The sequence below is a fragment of the Rhamphochromis longiceps genome, linkage group LG9 (assembly GCF_057381845.1).
Source record: "Rhamphochromis longiceps isolate RC_006_pf linkage group LG9, R_longiceps_female_GT1.1, whole genome shotgun sequence".
NCBI classification, from domain to species: Eukaryota; Metazoa; Chordata; class Actinopteri; order Cichliformes; family Cichlidae; genus Rhamphochromis; species Rhamphochromis longiceps.
In genome coordinates this window covers 29,531,811-29,555,106 of record NC_140565.1, presented here as the reverse complement: position 1 = coordinate 29,555,106, position 23,296 = coordinate 29,531,811, and the positions used below count along the sequence as shown (strand labels likewise).

General features: G+C 39.0%; 1 protein-coding gene across 1 annotated transcript in view; it reads left to right on the top strand.

Moving 5' to 3' along the window:
* Positions 1 to 4,298: 4,298 nt before the first annotated feature.
* Positions 4,299 to 23,296, top strand: part of LOC146662507 (uncharacterized) — a 54,922-nt gene continuing 35,924 nt past the window's right edge. The window contains exon 1 of the transcript XR_014913381.1: positions 4,299 to 4,540. The gene's annotated coding sequence lies outside the window, so the exon portion shown is untranslated. The remainder of the gene's footprint in view (positions 4,541 to 23,296) is intronic.

Below are 23,296 nucleotides of genomic sequence, written 5' to 3'. Positions count from 1 at the left end.
CATTCAGGCTCAAGTGGTTTGTTGAACACTTGCCAGGCCTGGGCCAGAAGGACAGAAAAGGAGGGAGACCAAACCCTGTATGGGTATGGTAACGCACCGTGTAATGGACTACTGTACAACTGGAAATAATGTGCTGAGTCATTTAGGAAAGCTATTAAGCCGCCTGGGTGACTTTGAAATTCACTAAGCCTGTTCACCCTCTGCATTTATTCAGGACTAGGGCAGCCTCAGCCCCCAGCTCACTAGATCCCCCCTCCTCTGTTCTCCTCTTTGACATCTTCCTAGCTAAATACTGAAAAGAAACTTAATTACAAATAACTGAGGAAGAGAAGGCTTATCATTAGGTAGCATGGAAAATAGCATGGCTCCTGCCACTAAAGCTTTCTCAAATACAGTACGGCCGTGTGTTTTCTCCTACTTAATTGAGAATGTGTTGTATTAACCTTGGAAGAATTATGGTGATTGTATTTTCAATTAATCTTCCTAAGAGAAGACATACAAATTACAATAGGATGAAAATATGCTGTTGCTGTCCTAGAGTATTTCTTTTAACAACAGGCAACTTGTTTTTCCTTTTCCTTTTTTTATAACCTTAGGATCCTATTGGGTAACTGACCACTTAGATCACTGGCAGCCCATGAGGCAGCAAATTGGCAGTTTCACAGGCCACTAAAGTACTTATTAAAATGATTAAAATTATCCCACACCTTCCTCTAAGCCACGTGTGCCCTTGTCATTTATCATAAAAGTGTCCCCTATCACATACTTGGGAATGATGCAGAGGGAACCATTGAGTGCCAGGGAAATACGATGCTATAAGGACTTGCAACACTCTACCACGTGTAGCAGAAAAAGTGCAAGATAAAATTTGTATCAAACAGCATTTTTCATGACCCGCCTGAACCTCTGGTGTAAATGACGTCTAACCCCAGGCAAACCTGTGGGGTAGGTTTAGTAATGTGCCTGCTAAAAGCACAAAATTCTCCATTTTATTCTTTAAAACATGTTGTTAAATGCAAAAAAAGAAGAATCTCTTTGCATAACAATACAAAGTGAGCACTTGTCAATTTGCTCCCTCAGCATCCACGAGCTTTGGATATGACTGCTTACCAAAGGGACCGACAGAGGCCATAAAATGTAAATACCTCATCGAGGCTTCCCAGGTTGCGATGTTGTTTAATAATGGATGTAGTGCTTTACATTTTCCTCTTTTGGAATCAGCTCAGAAAATGCCCCTGTCAAAATTTACTGAAAGGTTCAGAGGAGAAATATTCACAAAGCCGAGCACACAAAGGTGATATGAAAAGGGAAAAAGAGGGAAGGCGAGTCGAGAAATCACGAGCGATTCGACACAAAAGTGCAAGCGGGAACATATCATCAAAAAGAAGGGTGTGTTTGTGTGTGCAAACTGATAGCCGGGGGTATCTTCAGTACGGTTTGAGTAGCAGCTCCAAAGAAATCACGCAAGTGTCTTGAGTATTTTTCTTTGCTTTTGCCACTCTCTCATCATTCTCATCACAAAAGACTCCTCTTTCTGCAGTGCGGGCAATTAATGTGAGTTCTACTTTGGCTCGGGGAAAGTTGAAAAACATGTTGATTGTCTAGCCGTGGAATCTAGAGGAATGCTTAGATGATTTTAGGGAGTCTGACAAGATGACTGATAGCATCTTAAAAATACAATTCCAACATAAATTTATTATCAACTTTTAAATCTTTGTGATAAATGTCCTGTTCTTAGGGTATAATGAATACCTACAGCCTCTAGGGTTTCTTTCATTCATTCTCGTTCTTTCGAGAGGATCTTTCATTAATTTGTCAACTGAAGACATTTGTCTAAAGGGAAAATAAAAATCACTATACAGTGTCAAAGCTAGCAGACAATTACTTAGGCTTCAGCAGTGGACTGTGAAATACTGTATATTTGCTTGTGTGGGGTCACCAACCAAAAATGGCTAAGACCACCTTCACACATTGTATGTGCGTATGGGTATCCATCACTGTAGCCATCCATCAGTGCTCTTTAGTCTGGTTAATCACACTGACTGAGCAGAGAATGACTCACAATGGCAGGGGTTACCTCCAGCTAGAGCTAATTTCAGGGGCAGAAGCAGCAGCACTCTGAAACCCATTTTTGCGGGTTTGATGAGAAACAAAGGCTATTACTATTTCTTACATTACTCATGCTTTTCTTCATATTCCTAAGTTTTGGGTGCAGTTCTCGCCCATTCCTGGTATTACAAATTCATGTGGCAAGTTAATACATGTAGATTACTAAGACAAAAAATACATCATGTATGCTTGTTTTATTTTTTTTTAATGTTTTTTTAATGAGCAGTTCTCACTTTTGTCAGAAAGGCACTTCACACTTTATTGAGAAGTTGTTCTTCAAAGTTTTAGTCATAATATAAAAGCTTCTAGTTTTTGAGTCATGATTACTGAAGATAAGTCTGTCTCCCTTTTCGCTAATAGTGACAATAGGAAACAAGTGACCATTTTCTTCTGAGTAATTTAGAAACCACCATTCAGTTTGCTGACAGAGAACAATTACAAGTAGTGGGATAACCTACCATTACAGGGAAATTGTTCACAAGTGCATGCAAACACTAAAATTGGTGCATCTACTGCTTATGATTACTTTTGATACAGCCAATTAGCCATTTGAAAACCAGAGATGGTGGTCGTTTTTCATGATGGCTGATGACAAAGGCGGTATTTATTTATTTTTAAATAGAGTAAGCAAGACTTGGCTGTTTTGACTGAAATTTGTCCACGTAGAAACAACTAAAGAAGTCTGAAATTACTCAAAAGTTTTTCTTTTCCTTACTTTGCGTTGGAGTGTTTGGGGTATTAATACGAGTGATAGATGTTTCAGTCACATCTCCTGGATCTGGGTTTGCATGTGGGCATGGGGGTTAAAAATGAGTCTGCGGTCACAGCCTGCTGTGTAAAAAGTGCTTTGAGTGCGAGGTGAGGGTAACAAAGAATTTTAGAAATTACACTCAATTTACGGTGGAGAAAAACAAGGAGAGGGGGGAACACTAACTAACTTCATGAACTTGATAATATAGTTAGATTAGTAAGACAAGTAAGCCAATAAAACAAATAGTAGGGTTGCACGGTGCAGGACTGGTATTCTTGCATCAAGATGATTCTGAAGTTATTTTTCTCTCTGTGTTTGCCCGTTTCAAAAAATAAGCACTTCAAATTATCGATGAGAACGTGTGCCAGCACGAGAGAGAGCTGGACCAAGGGTAAAGGCGTGTTTGTGCATCCAGTACGTAAAATTCACACAAATAAATTGTCACTAGATGATCCCCAACATATATAAAATGTTACATGTTGCTTGTTTAAATATTTAGTTATACTTGAAACAAATATGCTTTTTAAGTCATTATTTCAACTTTCTTGCAATCAAAAGTAAAATCTTCTAAATATACTGGCTGGTTGAAATTCATAAAATGCAAATCCTGTGATCTTATGTAAGATAATTTCAGTTTTCCGCCGCACTAAAAAAATGAGACCCAGATTACGTAGTGTGCCTTCTGAAGGACACATCTTCTCTGGCTGCATTGCGAAAAGCATCAAGCATCTAAAAGGGAATACAATTACAGTGTGTCTATCTGTTTTATTGTCTCGCTGGTGCCAAAATACTGTCAAATTAAATACATTTGCTGTGTCTGGGCAGATGGTAAGATTTTCACTTAATATGAGTATTTTGTGCATGACAAAAATAATAAAAGGCTTCACAGCCAAACACAGAGAAATAATTGCAAGACCGTATATGAAAAAAACAAAAGAAAAAAAAAGTCTGCTTGTTACAACAGTTTGTATTAAAGTTGCTGGCGAGTAACAACGATGTGGATTCTCACAACAAGACAGCAGGACAAACAACTCTGCCCAGCTATGATCATTCAAATGTCTGAAGACAGACATGCACCAGCTAAGCCCTCCCTGCTCTTTATTTTTCCCCCAGAGGGGTCATGGCTTAGTCTTTCAAGGATGGACAGGCTAAATGGTACTTCACTATACCCTAACTCTGTCTCCAGAGACTGAGGACGTTCTTCATTTGACACTTCCAGCACGTTGATGGATTCTATATTTCATCTCTCAATTGCCTATGACTGCACCCCTCTGTGACATATGGCACCGCTCCTTCCCCCACTATCCCCCGTGACTTAACTCAACAGGGCAACCGTGCTACCCTGTGATGGGTTTCAGAGTGGAAATAAAGGCTCACCGTGAGGAACCCTTGTCTAACTGGTGGGAGACAGCTGGATTAGAAGCAGCAGCACCCTGAGAACATCCCAATTAAAATCAAAGCAATCACCATCGCAGAGAAGTCATTAGATTGAGAGGCTGTTTGAGGCTAAACGCTATAATAATGCAGGAGCTGCAGGATTTCAAAAGCCTGTCAGACACTGATTTCATACATTGGAAAGTTTGATGAATAGAGCCTTGTGAGAGGCAACTCTTGAGCGCTGCACTATTACCGAAAGCTTTGCTGGGGATTAGAGAGAAGACAGAAGCTTTCATTCCTTCAGTAAGTCAATGTATGAATAATTTACTCAGTGGGTATCTCTGCAAGCTCTCCCTGTAAGCCCTGGTAATGTTTTATTTGTATGTTTTCTGTCAAAAGTAATCTAGCATCCAGAGTCGTGAAAATTGTTGCTTGAGATCCGCCGAGTGCGGCAGGATTCATGCAGCTCACATAATACCTGTTTGATGTGACATTTGTTGTCAGTGATAATTAGCTTTTCACTGGACCGCGTCCATTCCCTGTCCCGCGATTAGGGGAGCGCTGATAAGAAGAGCTGTGAAAGAATGCACAAGGAGGTTTTCTCGCTCTTTATCTTCCTGTCTTTGCTCCGTCTCCCTTTCGCGCTGATGGGAGTTTTAGTTAAACAATACCTGAATCCGGGCTGTTACAACTTGGATCTTATTTTCATAGGTTACACGATAACATACCATAAATTACTGGTGAAGTTTGGGAATTTGCAACATCAAAGCCCACATTGTTTGGACAAATACGCCCATAGCCTTCTGAACATTTAGCTATCCAGTCCTCTTATGTAATTGGATGCAAAGCAGGTGAACACACTTAGATATCTATAATTTGTGATTACTAGTTTTGCTTCCCAGCCCTTGAGGGTGTTATTGCCTTTTCAGATTATTTATTTACTCACTAATGGTGAGTACAATGCTAACATAACTAAAATGAATTATTTTCAAAGCTCTAAAAATAAGTTATAATAAACTAGAATTAATTACCCATTAAATTAACACACAGAGACAGTAATGCCCCATTTATGACTGCACTCCATTCAAAGTCATGAGTTATAAATTCCTAACTGGTGGATAGTAATTACAGCCTGTATGTGCTTGAATGGACGAACGCTAGGGAAAAGAAAGACGATGCAGGAAATGGAAAAAAAAAACCCAAAACGTGCTCTTTTCTTCCTTTTATGCTTCGATTCGAACTCTTCGCAGCTTAGGTTTAGATGAGTTGACCTCTAAAAACTGTAGAACGCACACTCTGCTCATTGAGATTGAGGTTTAATACAACCAACGGAATCATTTCTGTGTCCCTTGCATCTCTGCCTGTACATAATGCCAAAACGCCAATCAGCCTTTCCTCTTGCTCGCTGACTCACTTTCCATGCATTCTCTCCCACACGCCAACATACACAGCAGCTTCTGCAGGAATTCAACTTGTGCGCTCTTTTTTTTTCTTTTCACATGGGCATATCAACACCGAATGCATATATAGACACACGCAAACATGCACCTTGTGATGTGATGGACACACACACGCACACAAAGCAGAGCAAAAGACTGAAAGAGAGAGAGAGAGACCCCAAACACCAAAACAGTATTAATCCCCTGAGGAGGTCTCTAAAAGGGTTTCTTAAAGCTGATTTCCACCAAGCAGAGGCTTTCCAGGTCAACACTGTTTGTGGTGGCAATGGTGCTGAAGCATTCAAGCTTTACGCCCTCACCTTTCCACTCTGCTACTTCCTATTTCTTCACCTCTCTCATACTGCTTCTGCCTCTCTCTACCACTCTGTTTTCTGTTCTCTCTGCATTCTTCACTTCCTCTCTTTGCCATTCTGAGACTGAATCCGCACTAAGCCAGCTAAACCTGGAAATGCAGGTTACGTATAAAAATGACTTGCATGCAGACAGGCATTTTCATCTCGTCTCAATAGATTAAAAAATAAAAATGCATAAAGGTTAATGTCAGCAGCTGTGCTCTGTAATTGGCTATATTGGCATGTTTTGAATGACAGAAGAGGATTAGAGAAGACAGTTGTTGTCTGGGCTTTGGCTATTATTACATCCCGAGGTGGGCCATAAACATTACCAGAGGAAAAGTCAGAGGGTTACTACAGACTGCACATAAAATGTGAACATCCTCCATTGGTTTCTGATGTGTTTTTAAGCATCATTTTTCAGAAGTGATCATATTTACTTCATCAGGTAGCATTGCCAAGCTGCATCCATAAACTGTAATGTGTGCATTGCACAGACACTCACCAGAATTGGAGTGAAGGCTTCTTGGATGGTCCGTTAATACAATCCACCACACAGCAAACCATATTATTTATCAGATAATTTGATTCATCCTCCAAAAGGTACTGACACCTCAAACACGATCAAGAGATCTAGTTTAATGACTCAGAGTAGCGCAGTCTGGGAGATGGGAGCTAGCTACACCCATCTGGGTTACCTACCTGCCAGTCTAAGCAGCAACACACCTCACTTTAAAATCACAACAGTCATTATAAACGAGGAAATTAGCTACAGAGGCCAAATGTGTCTTGGGAGTGACTTGTCTTTTGGTCATTTGATGAAGTGCAGTTTTTGGGACTAGCGGTTGGAATTCAGTTTTCACCCAAATAGTTTGGCTTTCAGGATTATCACAGTGTTTTGGATAAACAAGCAAGCAAAAAACAAAAAACAAAACAAAAAATGCTTTACTTTGGCATTACAGGACAAAATCTTATTTTTTCTTATCCTTGCGTAAATCTGAAACATAATTTCTGAAAATCTTCATCATGGATAAGAGCAGTTTTCAGTGATCTAAAACTGAAAACTGTGTGGACAAAATGTCAAAACAGACACTAAAGGCTATGTTTACATGTTTGCATATACATGGATATTTTTTAAAAGGAGCAGTTTTCCACTTTTGTTTTAAAATATCTGTCCACGTGCCAAAAGCAAATTATGTAAATTACTGTCAAGAGGATGCCAAAGCTACCCTAACAATATAGAAATGCAGGCCAATCAGAAAACTACAAACAATAACATGTTAGTCTCATGTCAAAAAAGGTGATATGTTGGTGAAAGAAAATTCAGTTTTCTTATCCACATGTAAATGCAGAAAAACATCTTCAGACTATCGTCAGCATGGTAGGAATTCTACACAAGCTCAATTTTCAGGGACATAAAATGCCATTTACATGTGGCTGAAATACTAAAACACATAGTTTACCCAAACATTACTGTGTGCGTGTGTGTGTGTGTGTCTGCGTGTGTGTGTGTGGGCCTGATGTAGGCACTGCTACCATAGCAAATATTTTTTGCTGCATTATAACATAATGTCATTTACAAAGGCTTAATTTAGACATCAGCGGAAAATCTGAGTCACAACTTATGAATAACTGAAAGGCCCTCTTAACCCTATGAAGCAACTTTCCAGCCATTCAGTCGACCCAACTTGTAGTTACATTTCTCGGGAAGTGCACTCCAGGTTACCTGGAAGGTTATGGCGGAAAATCTATGTCGTTACTACAAACATTTCCTGCATAATTCATAAATAATACAGCACTTTGGGTAAATCTACAGTTAATCTTGTGATTATTGCAAATAATAGGAAAACTAATCACTGGTTCCCCAATTTTCTTTTGATTTTAAAGGCTCGCATTAGACTATTCCAAGTGTCATTGCTTTGTCTGAGATCTCACACATCCTCACACTCTGAGCTGCAGTATAAAAAGGCCTTCATGGATATTTCATCATTTTACTTATACCTGAAACAACATGCCCTCACCAACACAGCATTATTTTCCATCAGACAGCGAGCCCAAACAGAAATCAAAAAAAGATGTGCTTTCAGATTAATCCATCTCATACCTCTCTCCCTCTCTCACGCATCCTGCTCCCCTTCTGTCAAACCCAATACCTTTTGCATTTGAATCACACTGTTATTTAACATAAATCGAAACAATTTAATCAACAGCAAAATAAATGCATGATGCTGCTCTGTATATAATTAGTTGGAGGTCTTTAGCTTATCTGTTTTTATAAGACCTCCAGGCTCAGTAATGGGATAATTAAAATCGATACAGTGGCATCATTGCTTGTGACTTCCTCTTAGATCTGATTTTGTAGGGTCTGATCGAATGCACAACAGCACACTGAGGCAAACAGAGGAGGGTCACTTTTGTCCTTGTGCCAGTTTCTTATGCTCTTCTTTGGCAGGAACTGAATTTGGGACAGGAAAAAATTGTCTACGAAGTGTAGAAAAAAAATAGAAGATGCTCAAGGAGGAAACGGTGAGGCTGTACAGACAGTATACATTGTTGGATGGATTTATTGTAAAGTTTGACAGCTATGGGGTTTTGTGTGCTTCAGATGGATTCTGAAAAGGTGCTGATGCTGACAGAGACAAGTTTAAGCTCAGTCTTCACATGAGCACATACATTTTTAAAATTGAAATTCTCAAAAAAAAAAAAAAAAAAAAATCGACAGCAGTAGAGTTACGTGGTTTTTAGCGGACAGCAGCAATGTCGTGCATTAGGCTGAGGAGTTTCGCAGCCAGTACGGGGAACCACTTGTATGGTAATGGGCATATCAGGCAGTGTTACGACTTCATTTCCTCCCCCTGTGATCCATGACAGCGACGTGTTCTTTCTGCCCCGTTTTATGCTCAACCCATCAAACCATTTTACACCATCACTTACATCTCACCTCTCCATCTTTCATTCTTTTCTTCTCCCACCACCTTATATGATTCATGGAGCGGGCTGGTGTTCTGACAGCCCAGCCCTCTGATGTGCTCCACACCCCTCTCCAAACCCCCAATTTTCATGAGCCATACCCAACAGAAGGGCTGCAAGGCTCATCGTTTTCATATCTCACAAATTTTATGCAGTCAGGGTGAGGGACCAAGGTTGAAACGCTGCACTTCTGCCTTCTAGTTTTTGCCATATTACGAACATGATGGAGTAGGAACAACCACAATAGACCAAAACATTGAGGGGAAAAAAAAATGTAGGTCTGTCATTTTTTTCTCCTGTATTATGCTTTAGTAGGATTTGTTCCTCTTCCAGATCAGCTATTTAGAATTTAGTTCACCCCTGTTACCTAAAAGCATAATACTTCCATGACCTTTTATCATGATATGATCAATCAGTTGCATTTTGCATGGCTCCTTTCTTTTCCCTTTTAGATTTAATAATGGGACCCCTTTATTTAACAAAAATACACAAAAAGCACAAAAAAGAGAAACAAATAATGCATGGGAGTAGATCTTTGCAAATGTACCTCATAAAAAGACTAGCACAAAACAGTAGATGTTTTTTGTCACTAGCTGTAATGACTAATTGCATCTTCTAATTTCTTTCTTTTTATTCTTTGCTTGTTTTTTGTTGGCATTGGCTTTATCTTTGCTGTTTTTTTCAGCAAAGACAAACAATTTACATTTTAAGCTTTATTAAAGTGTTTTCATACTGCAATTGTGGACATACTGATTAAAATGGTAGATAATTAAGAAAACGTCTTTACAAGCCATTAATTGAAAAAAAAAAAAATCCTAAACCTGGCACTTTAACCTGGTGGTGGTGCTTAAAAATCCATGCTTTTGTGCCATGAACAGTATAAAATGTGGAGGCAGCTTCCAGGTTAGAAAAATTTAGAAATGCGAAATTGCCTTAAACCTGTATTTCATTCAAAGGCCACCAGATAATCACAGCTGTGTATGGGAAAAGGGCTTTCTGTTTTGACCTTTGTAAACACGTTCCTGCTGAATTTATTGGCTCAGTCAATCATTTTGGGACATTGTTAATAAAGATTAACTCTATTTTTTAAATCTTGGTAATACTATTTTTTTAAAGGAGCATTATCCAGGGAATGCTCATTAGATAAGGTTTTTCCAACCAGCACATAGTTTCATTGTCCAACGCGTCCATTTTTTAGATGGCGATGGTGGAAATGCTAATCTCAAGGTGTCAAAAATGGACTTCAAAGTCAACAGATGATGTCAGAGTAGCAACTTCCATGTTTTATACTGTCAATCTTCAGTGAGTGATAGAGAGGGTTTTGGCATTAGTGATGCAGGTCTGTCAATCCTAACTCATCACTGGGGGTGTTGAGAGCACTATAATCTGTCCCTAATCCTAACCAGCTACATTTTAGTTTCTATGCCTAAACAGGAATTTTAAAAATTCAACATGCCATTAGCAGGTCCATAAAATGAGCCTGTTATAGCTTTGCAATACTAATAGTCATGACCCATACTTGAAGACTCATTTTGAGTAAAAGTGAGGTTATAGTTTATGTGTTCATGGGGGTGCTAAGGTCCCTTTGATTCCACTTGGATCCAACCGATGTCGGTATCAATATCAAAGGGTGAGCTCTGCTCAGAATAATGAAAGTTAATCTAAATGATAACAGTAAATAGGTGTGTACCTGTGCATAGCCTACACAGTAGGGTATGCAACCTATGTAAACATGCTTGTCATTGCCACTCTTTCAGCCTCCAACTATGGGTAATTTATTTATTCCTTTTTTGTCCTCCTAGTATGTGGAGGAGGCCACATATTAAAACTGACAGCAACTAATAATGTCCATTCAGTGGCCTGAAATAATTTTGTAATCTGGGATTCATTGAGAATTACTTGTTTTTCATTCCATGTTGGTCATATGTAAAAAAGGGTCATTTCAAATTGTTCCTGGTCTTTCCCTCACCTACGTTACCATGGATATAATAATTGGAAAAATAATTGAACCCTTACTAGTGACTCCAAGTTAATCAGCTGTTCACCTATATTTTTTTAATCTTAACTTACAATTAAAATGCCGTATTAAAATGAAAAGTTTGATTTAAAATCATGAAGATAAAATATAACCTTGGTGTTATTGCTGCTGCCCTGTCAACACAGAACTACCTCTGAATGATAAGATATATTATTATACTTTCATATACTTTCAGTTTTCCTAAAATATGAATTATTCATGACATACATTCATTTCAGGCTGTTTGATACCACTGCCTGCTATACTTGGAAATAAATTAATTCAGTTTAATTTCACTTTATTAATAAAAAATATATTTACAGGAGAAGTGAAGTGGCCTGGCATGAGCAGATGCTTTACACATCAATTATGATTTTCTGATAACAATGGCTGTCTGTTATTAGAAAAAAGAATTAGTATCCAGAAATGAACAGGACTCTGGACAAATGATGACATTTTGGTGGCTTCTCAGTGCAAAGAAAAACAACAAACAGAAAAACCCTAAAGAATGACTGTATATGAAGAAAATGACACACCAGAGGACCCGAGTATGAACAACTCCAATACAGTATCCAAAAGGACAACAGTTACTCATGCTTGTGTTTCTTGTAAATTGAAGCTACATATAAAAAATATAAAAAAGTGCTGATCATAGTCGGTGAAAGCTCATTGAGACTCATCAACAAAGGCCATCATTTTACTGAGTCGCACAAAAAGAGCAGTGTTGCAGAAAGACGTCAGAGATGGACAATGATTACAAAATAGCAATGACTGGAGGAAAAGCAGTCTGAAAAGAAGAACCTTTCCTTTGTCAGGGAAGTAAAGGGCTCGCTGAAGTACATAAGCTCTTCTGCTTGTACTGGGAACGGGAGACAAAGAACATTTACAATCATGACTGTTAGCAAACCTTCACTGAGTCTCTTGGCCTGTAAGCAAACTCCATAAAAACCAAGGACAGCACTAAACTTTAAAGTAACTTTTCTAAAAGTGGCAGCTAAACTTTTCCCTAAACTACATGTCGAAGAAACCACGTTTGTATATATATATTATTTAATATAGATGTGTATCAGTTTTTGTGTGCTTAGTTTTGTTATTTAATTGTGTGTGTGTGTGTGTGTGTGTGTGTGTGTGTGTGTGTGTGTGTGTGTGTGTGTGTGTGTGTAGATGGCAGAGGAATTGATCTTGAATCCATTTGCCAGTGCATGCCTCTGAGGGAAGGTATTGTGTCACTGATTAATGCAGTGTTATTTAGAGTGACAGCAAGATTAGTTTTTTTTCATTCAGCCAATACTATATAGTTGTTGTTTTTGTAACGCAGCATTATGATTCCGAGATTCTAGATGATGTGTAGTCTATATATTATTCCCTTCAACCATAAATTGATAACCAACTCAGTTCACTCAATAAGCAGTGAACACTCTTGGGTGTGTATCCCTGATGTCATTGTGATGTGTAATAACCCTTGGGAAAAGACAAAATGCTTTGTTATAGTCACGGATGGGGGCCAAAAGAGGCAAAAACCCATTTAGTTATCACTTACAGTCACACACACACACATATACACGCTTACATTTTGACACACATGAACACATGTACAGTGCGCACACCCACATACAGCCTCGGGGTGTCTGGCCCATTAGAATGCCGGAGCCTAGTGTGCACACACTGACACATACTGGGCCCCATTATGTGGGTGTGCGCTCAGTTTGACTGAAAACCTCTGGAGTTGGCAGATCGCATCTCCCAATCCATCTTTGAACTTTGTGGTTTCCTAATAAAACTGTTACAGTATATGCTCTGTCCTTGGCCCCTGTTGTGCTTCAAATGTAGTGTTTGCCATAAAAAATTAATAAATAAAATAGAGAGTAGTTTTCTAATAGTTTGTGGAGGGAAAATCCACTGTTGGAGCACATATCTGACAAGGTTCTTCAGCTGAGATAACAACTGAAGTGATTTAAGCGGTACATGTCAGAGAAGTATAAATGAATGAATTAAAAGCAGTGCGATATGTTCATTCATAGGTAACTAGTGTATTTATGCAATAAATGCAGTTCTAAGAAGCATGAACTACATTATTATTGCAACATTCGATTATTTTACTCTATTTTTTATTTGTTTTTAGATTCTTTTTCCAATAGCATTTGGAAATTCAATTTAAAAAAAAAAATGTCATATGGCACTATTTCTTATGTTTCTCCTGCTATGAAGAATAAAAAGATATTAAAGATTTAGGTCAGGACATGCACAGTTTCGTATATTTTAACAGCAGTCTGGTGAGGAAGAGGTGGCTAGCAGGTCCAGCGAGCATGTGGTGTGGAAGTTAGCTGGATAACTACAGATTTGTCTCAGTTACAGTGAGGTTGCTATCCTATTTCTACAAAAGTTTAACTGGGCTATCAGGTAAAATTGCAATAACTATAGCCAGTTAAGAATTTCTCCGTTCCCTGGTAGAGTCTCTTGATTTCCACCATCAACATAGTATTCTATTAATTAAAAGTGTTCTTAGAATTTAGTTCCTAAAGTACCAGCTCATGAATGGTCAAAGCTTTCCCTTTTTCCATGTAAAGTCTGGTATAGGCTGTGCAATTTAGTGCTTTCCCAGAAGAAATGGCACCAACACGACAAAACTACAGTTGGATCATAGGTGAAAAAGGGTGGTTTTATACCTCACAGTGAGACCAACGATAATAGTCACAGAACAGGAATGTAGCATATAATGAGATGTTGTTCCATGTGTCTTTGGAACTAACAAAACCCACAAAAAACCAACCATCAGTTAATTTGCTCATATGTAATGTCTTTGATATGCTGCTTAGCAATCGTGGTGACTCTCAAAGCAGAGCCAACGAAAATTCATAAGAGAATCGATAAGGACTGGAAATGATAATTGATGTCGATATTGGAATCAGAATCGCTAAATTCTTATCAATTCCCATCCCACTGAGTGAAATGCTGGAGGAAAAGCATTTTTATTCAGCAGGTATTTTCATGTACAGTTTACACACATCGGTCTTAATGTTCTACACAAATTTATTAGATCATGTCACACGTAGTGTGATTGATAATGAACCAATAAGATTAGCAACACTGCACAGTGTGTAGGCATGTTAACTCAAACTGTCAGTTTCTAAATCTGTTAAATAGCAGGTGATTGTCAGATATAATTGTCTTACAAAAATATTTTAAATAGCATAATATGTGCCAACTCACAACACTTTGCAGGTTTAGAAGGATGTGCAAGTGATTTTCATTTAATCCACATTTTACACAAATACAAGTAAAGGATAAATGGCAATATATGTGTGTGTGTGTATGTATATGTGTGTACACACACACACACACACACACACACACACACACACACACATATATATATATATGTATATATATATATATATATATATATACATATACACATACAGTGGGGCAAAAAAGTATTTAGTCAGCCACCGATTGTGCAAGTTCCCCCACTTAAGATGATGACAGAGGTCAGTAATTTGCACCAGAGGTACACTTCAACTGTGAGAGACAGAATGTGAAAAAAAATCCATGAATTCACATGGTAGGATTTGTAAAGAATTTATTCGTAAATTAGGGTGGAAAATAAGTATTTGGTCACCTCAAACAAGGAAAATCTCTGGCTCTCACAGACCTGTAACGTCTTCTGTAAGAAGCTTTTCTGTCCCCCACTCGTTACCTGTATGAATGGCACCTGTTTGAACCCATAATCTGTATAAAAGACACCTGTCCACAGCCTCAAACAGTCAGACTCCAAACTCCGCCATGGCCAAGACCAAAGAGCTTTCGAAGGACACCAGGAAAAGTATTGTAGACCTGCACCAGACTGGGAAGAGTGAATCTACAATAGGCAAGCAGCTTGGTGTGAAAAAATCAACTGTGGGAGCAATCATCAGAAAATGGAAGACATACAAGACCACTGATAATCTCCCTCGATCTGGGGCTCCACGCAAGATCTCATCCCGTGGGGTCAAAATGATCATGAGAACGGTGAGCAAAGATCCCAGAACCACACGGGGGGACCTGGTGAATGACCTGCAGAGAGCTGGGACCAAAGTAACAAAGGTCACCATCAGTAACACACTACAACGGCAGGGAATCAAATCCCGCAGTGCCAGACGTGTTCCGCTGCTGAAGCCAGTGCATGTCCAGGCCCGTCTGAAGTTTGCCAGAGAGCACATGGATGATACAGCAGAGGATTGGGAGAATGTCATGTGGTCAGATGAAACCAAAGTAGAACTTTTTGGTATAAACTCAACTCGTCGTGTTTGGAGGAAGAAGAATACTGAGTTGCATCCCAAGAACACCATACCTACTGTGAAGCATGGGGGTGGAAACATCATGCTATGGGGCTGTTTTTCTGCCAAGGGGACAGGACGACTGATCCGTGTTAAGGACAGAATGAATGGGGCCATGTATCGTGAGATTTTGAGCCAAAACCTCCTTCCATCAGTGAGGACTTTGAAGATGAAACGAGGCTGGGTCTTCCAACATGACAATGATCCAAAACACACGGCCCGGGCAACAAAGGAGTGGCTCCGTAAGAAGCATTTGAAAGTCCTGGAGTGGCCTAGCCAGTCTCCAGACCTCAACCCCATAGAAAATCTGTGGCGGGAGTTGAAAGTCCGTGTTGCTCGGCGACAGCCCCAAAACATCACTGCTCTCGAGAAGATCTGCATGGAGGAATGGGCCAAAATACCAGCTACTGTGTGTGCAAACCTGGTAAAGACCTATAGTAAACGTTTGACCTCTGTTATTGCCAACAAAGGTTATGTTACAAAGTATTGAGTTGTATTTTTGTTATTGACCAAATACTTATTTTCCACCCTGATTTACGAATAAATTCTTTACAAATCCTACCATGTGGATTCATGGATTTTTTTTTTCACATTCTGTCTCTCACAGTTGAAGTGTACCTCTGGTGCAAATTACTGACCTCTGTCATCATTTTAGGTGGGGGAACTTGCACAATCGGTGGCTGACTAAATACTTTTTTGCCCCACTGTATATACACACACACACACACACACACACACACACACACACACACACACATACATATATATATATATATATATATATATATATATATATATATATATATATATATTAGGGGTGCAACGATATTCGTATCGATATTGAACCGTTCGATACAGTGCTTTCGGTTCGGTACGCGTATGTATCGAACAATACAACATTTGTAATTTATTTTATCAACTTTCCTTCTGACGATGCTGTCTGTGTGGAGCGCTCAGTGAATCTGCGTTCGACTACTCCGCCTAGGCTGCACTGTCGAGCGCAGATCCACTGAGCGCTCCACACAGACAGCATAGTCAGAAGGAAGAGCGCAGGGCACCTCCCCCACCCTCATTCAGATCTGGCGTTTGGAATTATTTTGGTTTTCATGTGACGTATGACCCTGAAGGTAAGCGAGTCATGGACTAAAGTAAAACAGTATGTTGGATGTGCCATGCAATGCTCAATTACATGGGTGGGAACTAGTGTGTTAGCGCAGTTAGCTCGTTAACGTGTTGGCCGTCTAGCCCCATGCACGGGGCGATCGGCGGTAGCTCGTTAACGGAGATTTGCCATGTTGTGGTGTTAAGGTCATTTCAACGAGATTAACCTGAAAGCACTAGTGGGAACACAACGAATATGACTGCACATTTACGCCGACATCATCCTAGTGCAAAGACAAAAACAACAAGCATGCTACTAACTTTAGCCGAGTCATTTAGACAGCTGTTAGCACATGATTCTCCTTATGCTGCTGAGAATATAACCCAGAAGAAGCGGATAGTATAGCTTTTATTTTGGAAAGAGACATTTCTCTGTAATAAACTCTCTCTTCCAAAGATGCATGATTCCTCAATCAGATACAGGGCTTGCAATATCGCTAGCCTGACGTCCTGGGGCTAGCGATTTTTTCAGTCGGGCTACCAAAATCTATCTCTTCCCTGCCCGTCGGGCTATTGTAAGAAGGAAAAATATATGTCAATGCTTTTGCATTCTTTCAGAAATGTAGCTGGGTAATTATGTCATTGGCATCGGTGAGCCACTGTCAATATGTGACATATTGAAATCGCGTTTGAATTTGCGCTTGTTTTTTTGCTTTCACTTTGCAATCGTGCGAACTGTGTATAGAGAGCGACAGCACTGATCTGTGAGTGATGATAATTTGTGCACCAATTCCTCTGACATCGTCTTATTAATTGTTAGCTTACTATGCAAACATGACAAGTGAAATCTCCCGCAGCTTAAACATGTGAGAGGTTGATCGCGCAGAGAATCGCTGAGCTTATGTGAGTCCGTGTGTAAAAGCAGCAGGATTTATATTTGACTACGATGACCTGGATGACTGAGAACCTTCACAGACAGATATATATTTTAGTTCTGCTGAGCCACATAAGACAGGTCAGGGTGAAGAAGTGACAGCCAAAGAAAAGCTTACCACAAAACGGAGAAGTTATGACAAATGAGACTATAAGGCAAAAAGAAAGTGCAGCTTTATGGTTTCATGGACAAAATAATTTCTGTGGCTGCAATATGACAAGCTAAATAACCAGGGCTGCACATAAGTGGTCCGCAGGTGCGCATTCGCTGTCAAAATAAAAAACACGCACAAGGGTTAGGGTTAAATTTAAAAACTGTACTTTTGAGTTAAAATATATATTTATAATTTTAATAAATGACAAATTAAAAAGGCATGAACATTTTTTTTGTATCGAAAAAATATCGAACCGTGACACCAAAGTATCGAACCGAACCGAACCGTGAATTTTGTGTATCGTTGCACCCCTAATATATATATATATATACACATATATATATATATATATATATATATATATATACACATACACATACATACATACATATATACATATATATATATATATATATATATATATACATACACACACACACATATATATACACACACATATACATATATATATATATATATATGTATGTGTATATATATATATATATATATGTGTATATATATATATATATATATATATATATATATATATATATATATATATATATATATATATATATATATATATATGTGTGTGTATATATATATATATATATATATATATATATATATATATATATATATATATATATATATATATATATATATATATATATACCGTAAATGTCGGGCTATAAGCCGCTACTTTTTGCACAAGCTTTGAACCCTGCGGCTTTTAGTCAGGTGCGGCTTTTCTATGGATTGTCCGTGATTTTTGTCATATCGTAAGACGATTTGTTTTGTGTGTTCCGCTGTTGTACGGCACTACGTTGCCTGGCGGAAGGATCGGGGTTCAAGAGTGGTATGTTAGTCACATGTCCGTCCGCCAGGCAACGTAGTGCCGTACGAAGTAGCGCGAAAAACAAACTTCAAAGTAGCGCTACGCATTCAGCGGGAGGCGTGGATGATGAGCGGCGATAAACTTGCAAGTTATGCCCAAAAAGCAAGTTATGCCCAACTCCACCGGTGGATTCTGACAGCGTGGAAAAGTGTGAAAACATCCACGATCACCAACGGATTTTGAAGGGCTGGACTGCTGCATGATGGAGAGCAGGACACCGCCACGGCCCTTCTGAGGGTGTTCGACTCTGACACTGTAAATGAGGATTTCTTTGGTTTTGAAAGTGACAACGAAGGAGAGAAGAAGAGTGGATGACGAAGCCATCCTGAGCCTGTTTGTATCCGACACTGGAGAAGAGGACTTTGGTGGTTTTAGTGCGCAGGAAGAAGAGAAAGATGGTGGTGAATGACTGACTTTTCTTCTTGTTAAAGCTGTGTCACTGCACCTGAGCCTAAAAGGTAGTCCGAATCTATTGTTCTGGTGTGCTGTAGGTTATTGTTATGTACTACATGTGCAAATATGTACCCATAACTTGTTTTTCAAAATATTAATAAAAGTGATGTCTCCAAACAGCCATCTCTTTCCAGATAATTCCCTTTGTGCATATTCTCTTACATATGATAAGTCAACATTGAAACACCTGCGGCTTTTGGTCAGGTGCGGCTAATGTATGTACAAAACAGGATTTTCCCCTGATTTTAGCTTGTGCGGCTAATATTTAGGTGCGCTTTGTAGTCCGGGAAATACGGTATATATAAATAAAACACCCAGCACGCCCCTGCGGGCGGTTTATCCTTCAAGCTCGGGTCCTCTACCAGAGGCCTGGGAGCTTGAGGGTCCTGCGCAGTATCTTAGCTGTTCCCAGGACTGCGCTCTTCTGGACAGAGATCTCCGATGTTGTTCCCGGGATCTGCTGGAGCCACTCGCCTAGCTTGGGAGTCACCGCACCTAGTGCTCCGATTACCACGGGGACCACCATTACCTTCACCCTCCACATCCTCTCGAGCTCTTCTCTGAGCCCTTGGTATTTCTCCAGCTTCTCGTGTTCCTTCTTCCTGATATTGCTGTCATTCGGAACCGCTACATCGATCACTACGGCCGTCTTCTTCTGTTTGTCTACCACCACTATGTCCGGTTGGTTAGCCACCACCATTTTGTCTGTCTGTATCTGGAAGTCCCACAGGATCTTAGCTCGGTCATTCTCCACCACCCTTGGGGGCATCTCCCATTTTGACCTCGGGACTTCCAGGTTATACTCGGCACAGATGTTCCTGTACACTATGCCGGCCACTTGGTTATGGCGTTCCATGTATGCCTTGCCTGCTAGCATCTTGCACCCTGCTGTTATGTGCTGGATTGTCTCTGGAGCATCTTTACACAGCCTGCACCTGGGGTCTTGCCTGGTGTGATAGACCCCAGCCTCTATCATATATATATATATATATATATATATATATAATGATAATTAGCCTTATCAAACCTATCCTACTTCGTAAAACATTAAATTATAGCAAAGAAAACAATAAATGAATAAGATATTGCATGCTTCATTATGTTATTTTCTCAATTTAAAAGCAAATATTGCTTCCATGGCAGTCATTTAATTAACTCAATATCAGCACTAAGTTGTGCAGTAGCTGAATTGTCATTTAAGGTTTTCAAATCACGCCTTCCTGTGGTTTCGTAATTAGATCTTAATGATGCTGATGTGTCTATTTAAAGCATAAAACTTGAATATTACATTATTCAATGTAAAACAGTGTAATCATGATTTCAATTTCATTAAAGCTGCTAGGATAAACTACACACTCACTCAAATTAAGATTAAGTAAATTGACATATTTTACTGTGCGAATGTTTAAGGGCTAGACGAACGAGGCATACAGCTGACACGGAGGCCAGTTAGTGGTTAAGAGTAACAGATGGAATTGTTTCTGGTAATTGAGTTTCAAGTATTCATATAGCTAATTCATTGCTACATTATCATTATCAGATATCAGAGTGGGAGTTTATTCAAAGTAATGGGGCCTGCATCCCTTGGACAAAGCATCAAAACGCAAAATATATTCCAGTTCTTATGTGGTATGGCTAAATAACACAGCTGTTCGTGATCACTGTAATGTTATATTTATGAAAGTCTGCATCAAAACTGGAATAAATCTAGGAAAACAGGTTGCCAGGAAAGATAGATGTTTCTGTCAATGTTTGCTGTGTCCTCTGATGTACCATCAAATGTGCTAGCAGATGCTAGAGCTGACTGCAAAGCAAGCAGTGTCAGCAACAGCACTGTCAAATCAGCAGTGCCTCACAAGGGCAATAAGCTTTAATCTAGATGCATGTCATTCCAGTGACACAACCTTATGTTTGGAGGATGTGCTTCTTAAATATTTAACAATTACATAAGCTGGGAAAAAAATGGTCAAAGTACATTTCCCTGCAGTTTGCTGAGTGGAAATGCATTATTAATGCACGCCTAAGAAACATGTCTAAGTTTCCAGTTGTTTTTATATAATATTAAGACATCAAGCAGGGACATAAAAAAGAATTAAGTGAATATGCACTGGCAAAACAGGCAGTGTTTTCATGTTATTTAAACGAGGGTGATCAGAGTTGAAACGTGCAGTTGCTGAAATGAAAAGCATATCAGTACACCCACTACCTGTTTCTGAAGGTACAAGTGTAGGGCGTTTAAATGCTGCCTTAAACAGTGTGTGCTGACGTTAAGTGGATGTTCAGTTTCATATAATAAACTATACACATGGGAGCACTTAAAAACGGATGACATCAATCACAGAGATGCAATTTTTATGTGTTTACCACAATTGGGCGATTGACAAACAGCGAGTGTTCCTTAGCCATGAAAAGTATCCTGGCTACAATGACCCTTTAACCTTTTTCAGAGGTGAAAAAGAAATAAAACTCAAAGCACTGATGTTATTTGTGAGAGTTATTGTTTCCCCCTAACAGAAATCTAACACTTTTGAGTACATTTTGCCTCATTTCTTTCCTTTTCCTATATAACAAAAACACCTCTTGCAAGAGCCCTAACTTTATAATCGAAATTTTCACTATCACGTTATTGTCATTCAAAACACAAGTTGGGGTTTTAGCAGAAAATGTGTGAAACAACACATTTAACGTTTGTCTATATCAGTTCGAGCAGCTCCGTGACTGAAAAGGAAATTGGAACAATACTGAAGAAAATAAGCATCGATCTTCCATTAAATATCATCCCCGAGTCACACTGGAGAGCAACAAATATTAATTGCAAGTCTGCTAGACATAAAAACAAGGAACAAACCAATCGAGGATAGAGGGATTCAGAAATTAGATTTCAGAGACACTGTGTGGGGTATATCAGGCGTATAAATAATAAAATACTTTTTTTCCTGTCCAGGTATAGGTCAGAGATTGAAACTGACCAGAGAGTTGTTTCTGTCCCAGTGGGTTGGGAGAGACTCCCAGTAACAGCCCACCACACAGCTGCGCTTGCCTGAGGCAAACCTTTCCTCCTCACCCCCGGACCTCCTCACTTACAAACTAGGGCAAAACTTTCTACACAGCCACAGATCCATCAGATATGACAGAGTGAGGACAACATTCAGCTTCTTTATCTTTTCACAACATCCCAAAAAATAAATAAATAAAAATAAAATAAAGGTGAACTTTTGGAAGAAGCTTGCACATATACAGCATTGTAACGGAAACCCAAGCAGGAATTAGCAACAACTGCTGTTGCAGCATTTCCTTATGCATCTGGTAATGATGGGAAAACAAGAGTAATTAAACCTAGTGATGATGTTCTCACTGTGAAAATAGGTATAGTTCAAACTGAATATTACTAAGATTACTGTCTTGTGGAATTCATTCTTGTGCAACAAATTTCCTGCTGGCTTTCTCTGCTGCTGGTTAAAATCCTGTTATTGTCTGTTATTTGTGTACCTGCTGTCTGAAATACTTCCTGCCACTGTTTTAAAATAATTAAATTCACAGTCTTTTGCACTTGCAAATTTCTCAGCTTTGTATCTGGAAAAATCATTAAATATGGTTTCAGATACTTGCACTATTTACTATTGATTAATTTGAATAAATGCTGCAGTCCTTATCTGTAGCAATTAGAATCTCCACGGTTTAATATGTTATAGGCATAGGGCAGCCATATAGCAGGCATGTTGGAAAGTTTCAAGTCTGTCAGCTTTATTTTACTCCTTTTATTAGATTTCTTTAAAAGAATAAAACACATACTGGGCTGTATTTAAAGCTATGAAGCACAACACAGAGTCTTTTGTCTGTGATAGGGAAAATATACCAATGTGATTTCTAGTGTAACTAACTATACTTGAACTATCTATAGTTCAAAGCACCAGAAAAAGGTTCATGAACACTGATAGACGCATAAACATTACTTTCATGTGTCCGTTTTTTCCCACAGAAATCCAAGTCTTCAAGAACCAGTATTGCTTGTGGCTCTGACTGTGGGAGGTTGTGTAGAGGCAAAGACACCTGTGTTAAGAGAATCCAGAAGTTCAAAGATGGATTGATGGAGAGAGTGAGAGGGGCAGCAGTGAGAGATGAGTCAGAGATTTAGTCCAGAGTGGAGGCATGCAGTGCCTGGTAGGAGCAGAGCATGACTTTGTTGTTGATTCAGTCTAGTGCAAAATGCCAACAGTCTTAGTAAATTGTTGTTTGGGAACAAAAAAAGAAGAAAAAAAAACTTGACACTTCTTATAAAGACTAAATTTTAACATAAATTGAAGGCTGTCATGTATTTCCATGTATTCCCCCTGTTAGGTGGCCCGAAGATTTGAGAAGAAGCGTTGCAACTACAAGCTTTATTATTCAGAAAAACACACTTAGGTGAGAAAAGTATGAGCTAA